This window comes from Ornithodoros turicata, chromosome 2, assembly GCF_037126465.1.
Source record: "Ornithodoros turicata isolate Travis chromosome 2, ASM3712646v1, whole genome shotgun sequence".
In the NCBI taxonomy this organism is placed as follows: domain Eukaryota; kingdom Metazoa; phylum Arthropoda; class Arachnida; order Ixodida; family Argasidae; genus Ornithodoros; species Ornithodoros turicata.
This window is the reverse complement of record NC_088202.1, coordinates 22051936-22059224: the sequence shown is the minus strand read 5'-3', so window position 1 is coordinate 22059224 and position 7289 is coordinate 22051936.

Here is a 7289-nt window from a genome sequence, read left to right as displayed (position 1 = left end):
GAATTACACTGGTTCTTTCTCTCGTCCCAGTTATTCATTCACTGTGATCTACGAACGTTTGTGGCACGTCAGCTTTGCTGTTGAAACAGCAAATCAGCATGGAATGCCCATTCATCAATACCATAGTATTCTTCGTCCAAAGTTATGCGTGATCAATATTTTTCTTTTCGGCTTTTGTGCTCCCGCAGCCATCAGCGTCAATGAGTCAATGAGTAGGCAAGTCACAACCAGCCATTCAGCGCCGTTTGCAGCTAGTCTTAAATAATGTCCATCTCTACCTCACGCGGCTTGGAATGGACCTTTCGCCGGGAAAGTGCGTCGAGCTCCATTTCACACACAAGGCTAAGAGGGATTTCTCACTTTGGGTTGGTGCAAACCAGCTCGAGTCTGTACGTTCTCATCGCTTCCTTGCTGTGGTACTGGACCCGAACCTGCGCTGGGCTTGCCACACTAAGCACCTTGAAACCAAACTGCAGCGATGCTTCCTGCCATTCAGCATCTTTCTGGCTTAGGGTGGGGTTCTGGTCAACGCTTCCTGGTGAAAGTGGCTGTGCTTTACAGCCTTCCAATCGCGCAGAGGGTTTCTACAATGTCGTTAAATACCCTTCGGAACGTGTTCGCAGGAAGCCTTCGTCGCTGCCTTCGAGTTCCAAGAATGGCTAAAACACCCCAGTCAACACAACATTGCAAATTCAGAAAACACGTTACAAATTAACATATGAACGCAGGATGAGTGTTGACAACTAATGTTAATTCAACCTGGGTAACATCACAGTCGAAAACGGGTCAATTAACAGCGACCAAAAAACGCATATTCCACGTAAATGAAACGTAGTTTACGGATGAGCTCAACGTATACCATTGTTGAGAAAGTGGAATAATTAACACCAACAACGTCTACCTAACGTGCCGTGAAAATGCAAATGAAACGTAACTACATTTTTAATTACTATTGAATGTATGTTATTTCTTACTCCATTTATTGCACAAACAAAGCAAAATTTTCTCACAATATTCATACATAATGACACATGAATCACATGTATACATAATTCATACCTAATGACAGGAATATGCTTGCCATTATGTTTTATTCTCCTTACATTTCATTAGCACTGGCGCATTTTTCCATACTCTCTATCACGAACAATGAGCAAAAATTAACTGACCGTTCTACTTATCGAAATGCACTACAACATCACGGGAAGCCACGTCCCTCCGGCATCCAGGCTGTCTTGTTTCTTTGCGACTACGCCTCCATAAAGGTGAACACTGACAACGCAAAAGATAAATTGGAACAGCTAGGAACAACTTACGTTACATGTGTGCACAGGCTCGCCCTTTGCTCAACATTTGGCTTTCATTCACACATCGCCCTCTGTGACGAAATACAAATGACAACAATTACCCGACGAACAAATTTGGAACGGCCAACAACACTGAACAACAATTTGGTAGCCCACCACGTAATACCGACCCTATGTGCACACTCTACAAATCACCACTCCTAAACCGCGCACAATGGACTTGAAAGCAGCGGGGACAATCTCTGGGTCAACTTCCTTATACTAAAGAAAGCCCGTAGTAACCAACTCGTATATCTCAGCTGTGTGAGCGAAACCTGTGCTTACCGATATCACAGACGTTATTCTACCAGCACAACTCGGTTAAAAACCAAAACAAGCCACGAAACAAGGAAGGAGGACCAGCAAAAGGGAAATAAAGTTGAAATGCCAACATCAGTTACTGGCGGTTACGATCTGAGGAGAATGGCGTCTGGCGCAGCCCCCCGATCCTCACTTTGTAATGAACGAACTTGAATTGGACCGTGGGCGGGATTGGACTGGATAATCACACACACAAAAAAAAACAAAAAAACAAAACAAAGAGAACAGTGTAAGTTGAAACATGAAAGTCACTGGAAGGGTCAGCCAGCTGTAGGACTCGAACCCACATCTTCTGGATTACCGGTCCAGGGCTGGCTAACCTTTTCAGTGATCTTTCATCGTTAATTTCTTAGGCAACTTGAGGCCTTGTATGTGGTTGTCCTTTCTATGTTGTTCCAGCCTCAAATCATCAGTTCTCTCAAGAAAACAGTATTTACTCTGTCACGTATGTAAATACTGAATTTAATACGAAATATCGCTTGGCTTACACATATATTTGTATTTCTGATCAGTAGCTTCATGGAGATTGAGACATGCGGCAACCAAAATCGTCATCGCCATTATTGCATGGCTCCGGAGTAGGTAACTTCGAATTCGAAATTATCCCTGTGTGTGGCAGAATTAGTAGCAGGGAATAATTAGCAGAATAGGGTGGAGGAAATAGTTGTGGTACGTTTGTTGTTTTGTGAAGATCTAAAATGGCCCATAGGCTGGTGGTGGTGGTGGTGGTGATGGTGGTGAAAGGGCTTGCCGTTGTCGGCCTCACGTATGTGGGCACCGTCACGACTGACGCCCTGGGGAAATGTGCGTCCTGGGCCGACTTCTAGGGGAACTGTGCCGACATATGTCTGAAAGCGTCTGAGGAAAACCCAGGAAGGTCCATAGGCTGGAAAGAACATCAGGAGAGGTACAGACGAATCACAAAAGGCATGTTGATCTCCATGCACGTCGTATAGAACGTCGCGTACAGTTGAGCCTTTATCGGGGCATTGTTCATGATGGACGTTTAGTTTCTTTCATATAATTAACGTTAAAACAACGTGTGAAAAACGAAGTTGTTTTGCGGATGTTTTGTTTTTGCGTTTGCGGATGTTGAATTCCAGCATAAGTATCAACACTGTCATAACGTGTTCCTTTCCACTATGTATGTGAGTTTCGAGTCTGCGTGTATTCCAGCAATACAATTCCCATGTTGAAATTGTACGTCAATCTGCGTGGAATCAATGTTCGCAATTCGCGTTTCACATTGTTAATCGATGTTCAGCGTGGATTTTACATTCTGTCAACCATGTGTATTGACTGTGACGGCAAGTCCTAACTGAAGCTGGTGAACTCATAGTTGAGGTCTGCCGTGAGCGTGAGACAGCTCGACACATCCTACGTTTGCGTGCTAACATTCCCAGTCATCCACTCCTCAGAAAAATGCGATACCATCCTGAAAGTGATTTCCATCGCATAGCGCAGAGGACACGCCAGGCTATCTCTGGCTTCATACCTAAGGACGTCACACGCCCCCAACGCCCCCTGGTCTCTGCCTGTGCCTTCCTATAGCCCTGACTTATGGCGTCGTGACCTTCTCGTGTTTGAGCCACTGAAAAAAGCTATGGGCAGCCAACGATTCGACGACGACGACGACCACGCAGTGGAGGAATTTGAGCGCAACAGGCTGCTGACACTACCCATTTCTTTTCCACCCACCCTTCCCGCAAATTAGTTTTCTGCAATCTGAATAGACTAAAAAGGTCACCACGCAACTCCCCTGAGCCCATCGCCCGCGTGATATGCAAAAAAAATAAATAAATAAAACACGCAGAACCCAGTGTATTTTGCTCCACCGTTCTTCGTGAACAAGGCACCGCAAGTCTAATGTGTGACTGGTCACCCACCTTTGCGTGCGCTTCTACTTTGCTGGAAATATATCCTTGGAAACAGAAAAATTTTATAGAAAATCCCAGCAAATATGCAAACAAGAAATCTTAGAGGAACAAGCATAAAGCCACCTAATAGTTGAGTATCAGTAAAATACCCTGGCAATACCCTCCTACAAGCGTTACATACAACACTGTGAATAAGTGATACTAATCTTATCCCTTACTTGGTACCACCCCGATTTTTGAAATGTCTTCTTCGTTTCAGCCTTCTGCGACTTTTCGAGTTTGGCCTGGCTCTCAGGAATCGTCAAGCGCTACTGAACCAGCACAGAATAAAAAATATCAACAAGCTACCGAAGGAGGACCTTCCCGAAAGGTCACTTGGGCTCCACGACAACGTCATGACTTTCTCTTTGTGGATCGCAGGGACATTCACGGCTTTTCTTGTCTTTTTCGTAGAACTATTGGTCAAACGTTAGACGCAATCGAAACAGTCCCCAGTGCTGCCGGCGAGACTCACTGGAAATATTCATCAAGGGGAAAGTTCGCTTCGTAGTGCAACTGAACTAGATAAGCCTGTTAGGACCATTGGACTTAGAAAAATTCTCCCGCAAGGTCTTCGGTCCGTAATCTACATATTTTCAAAGCAACGTACGAGCTGGCAGCGGAACCGAACACACGGACGGCGATGAGCAAGCCGGAGAACCTCCTCCTCAGCTCTTGTGCGCATGCATTTCAATAAGTTATTTAATGCCGATAATAAGTTATACTACGCGAGCCGTCGTCAAATTAGGGAACGCACCGCCCGTGGAAATGAAATGTGAATTTATGTGTGAATAGTGAATGAAGTTGGTGCACAGCTAGCAAACTATCCCCTTAAAGGAGCGATGAGGTGATATTTAACATGTCTGGGAAGCATACCTCATGTATCATGCTGTCCATCAGAAGTCACCATGCAAAAATATTTTCGCTCTACGGGCTATCATCGCAGCGCAATCACATTAAAAAGAAAAAGTCGGAGTATGCACTGCTTTACACTCGGATAGCTGACACGATCTCCGCATGACATGGAAGAGTACACTCTAAACCCACTGACGGATAGGTGCAGTCTGATTAACTGACTTCAAGAGACCCGCGGTGCCTCCGAAAGCTGCTGCGCTCTGTGGCCCCTGAAACAGCTGGTACGACATCCCTGCTGACGCCAGGAGCCACAGTGTAGCGGACGTAGTGATTGGTTACTTGTACCCCCTAATGCGCGAGACACATTGTGACCCTCGAGTTTCCTCGCTGAAAAATGAGCTCCAGGCTCCGCAAAAAAAGAAAAAGAAAGGAAGAAAATGCACCAAGGACATCGAACTTGAAACACTAAAGTTTATCGCCGTGCACATACCTTTAAATTGCATCCAGTACATCATCGTTTGCCGAATAGAGAGCATACACGGTTCACTAATCCCAATACACACATATGGAGCACACGTTGCACGGACACACAACCCATCGATGCACCAGGCAGTCCTCCAAACATCGAACACACGATATTCGAAACTTCGAACAGGCTGGCACTGCAAAGGTTAATCAAGCTCATCCTTAGTGACGAACACAACAGTCCCTCAAACGAAATGGCCGACGAACAATAGTCCATGCAAGTGGCACCAGACACGCTTCGATGTGAGAAGCACTTGCAATTTTGCACACGTATGTGTGATCGTTGAGACAGGAAACAACTTGTAAAGAAACCGAAGTGAATATCACGCCGGTAGTGTTCCAATGTGAATACTGGAATAGTACACCATTGTGTAACTCACGTGCTTGCAGTTGATACAGTCCCACGGTCACCTATAACGAAATAATACAATTAGCCTCACTTGTGCTACGTCGCTTCGCCCATGTAGCCGACCTTCTCCTGCCGCCATTCGCAATGCGTCCTCAGTCTGGAACTCTGCAACAGAATGCACTTCGACGGTTAAAAACAAGTAAAACGCATCCGTCGTAAGATGCATCACAGCTACGTTGACTTACGTTAAGTAAACGTGATACCTGTACAAAAACACGGTTGTCATCCCTCTCAAAGGCGAGGCTGCAGCAGTTGCAGCGCAGACAACGGGCAAGCAAGCCAGGAAAACTAAAGTGGCGAAGTGACTGACTGCCGAAGAATACGCGTCCCATGTCACCCTTCATCGGCAGAGCGCGGAACAACGTGGTACGCTCCAACAAAGGCACACATATTGAGCCGGCACACGCATTATTAAACAAGCACACGAGTACATGGCTCAGGAGCCACACATATTATTCGGCGCGGACAAAGCCGTTCCATACCGACGTGACGGCTTTGTACCTGCTGGTTTGGCGATGGCGATCACAACGCTTGCTATTTGATAACAGTTACGGCTGTTTCCAAACGGTTACGCTCGTGTACCGGCCGTACTGTCTGAGGGAACTTTTCTGACTGGCACCGTGTCCGTCACAGGATTTAGAGTGTATCCTTGTCCTTTTTCTTTCTTTCATTCTTCTCAGCTGACCCACCATTTGTACCTGGCTGAGCATCACGTGCCAGGGACCACGTGACGCCACGACCCTCCCTCGCTCTTCGATACCTCTTTTCCCGAGTGGATGACTTTTTTTTTTTAATTTTAGCTCATCGGAGGCCCAGTGCGCGTTCTGCAGGTCACCTGCACTCGGTCTTTTGTAGAAGCTCATTTTAGACGATACACAACACGACATCGCGAAAAAAAGGGGTCCCCTCAGTGCGCAAGCCACGACTTTGACCGCAGTTACATCAACATACGAATCTCGAGCTCAGCCCGGCAATAACAGCACCACCGCCAAAGTTTAACCTCCATTAGGTGAATCCTGTTTCAGTACTTTTCTTTCCTTCCTCCTGGTACACATGATAATAAAGCGAAGAGGTAGATTCTACCATACAATTGCTTGTCAGTAAGGAGAAGGACACATTTGCGTGCAATAAACAAAAATACCTCAAAACTGCAAAACCTTGTACATATTGCTCCCATCAAGATAGAAACACATGCAGTATAACCGATGTCTAGTTGTCGATTTTATTTTGAGTGAGAAGCACAGTAGTCCGCTGTATCGTGGGATGAATGCTTCCTCATAAGAACCGGACACTACCACTTAGTGTGTGGTCGATGTACTGAACAAGGGCAGTCAACATTATCTCTCTGCATGGCGCAAGAAACGGATTATTGACTCCAAAGAGCGGACGGCTTGCTTGAGGGCACCTCGCTATGTCTCCCTCTGTCAACGATACGGGACTTTTTTTTTTTTTTTAATTCGGTGTTAGCGCCGCGAAGCAACTGTGGCTATGAGCGGCGTATAGACGTGGACAGATGAAGAGAGGACAGCAGGAAGGAGTGGGGGACAGGGGGGGTTAGTATGCGTCCTGGGCCGACTTCAAGGGGAACTGTGCCGACATTCGTCTAGAAAGTCTTCGGAAAACCCAGGGAAAACCTCAGACAGCACAGCCGGTGACAGGATTCGAACCCGTGTCACCTCCCAGTCTCGGCGTGGAAAGCGATCACTCTAACCACTATGCCACGGGAGCTGGTAACGATACGGGACTCGTGTGGGTGTAGGATAGACGCATCAACCATTAATTTGCGTAATATTTCATTTAGAAAACATCCCAATCGAATAAGAAAGAAATCAAATCAACTGAGGAAACAAAATATTGAAGAAAAGAAGGAATGTTCCTAGGTTACGTTGTTTAATTCGCTTAAACCAGCCACATGTA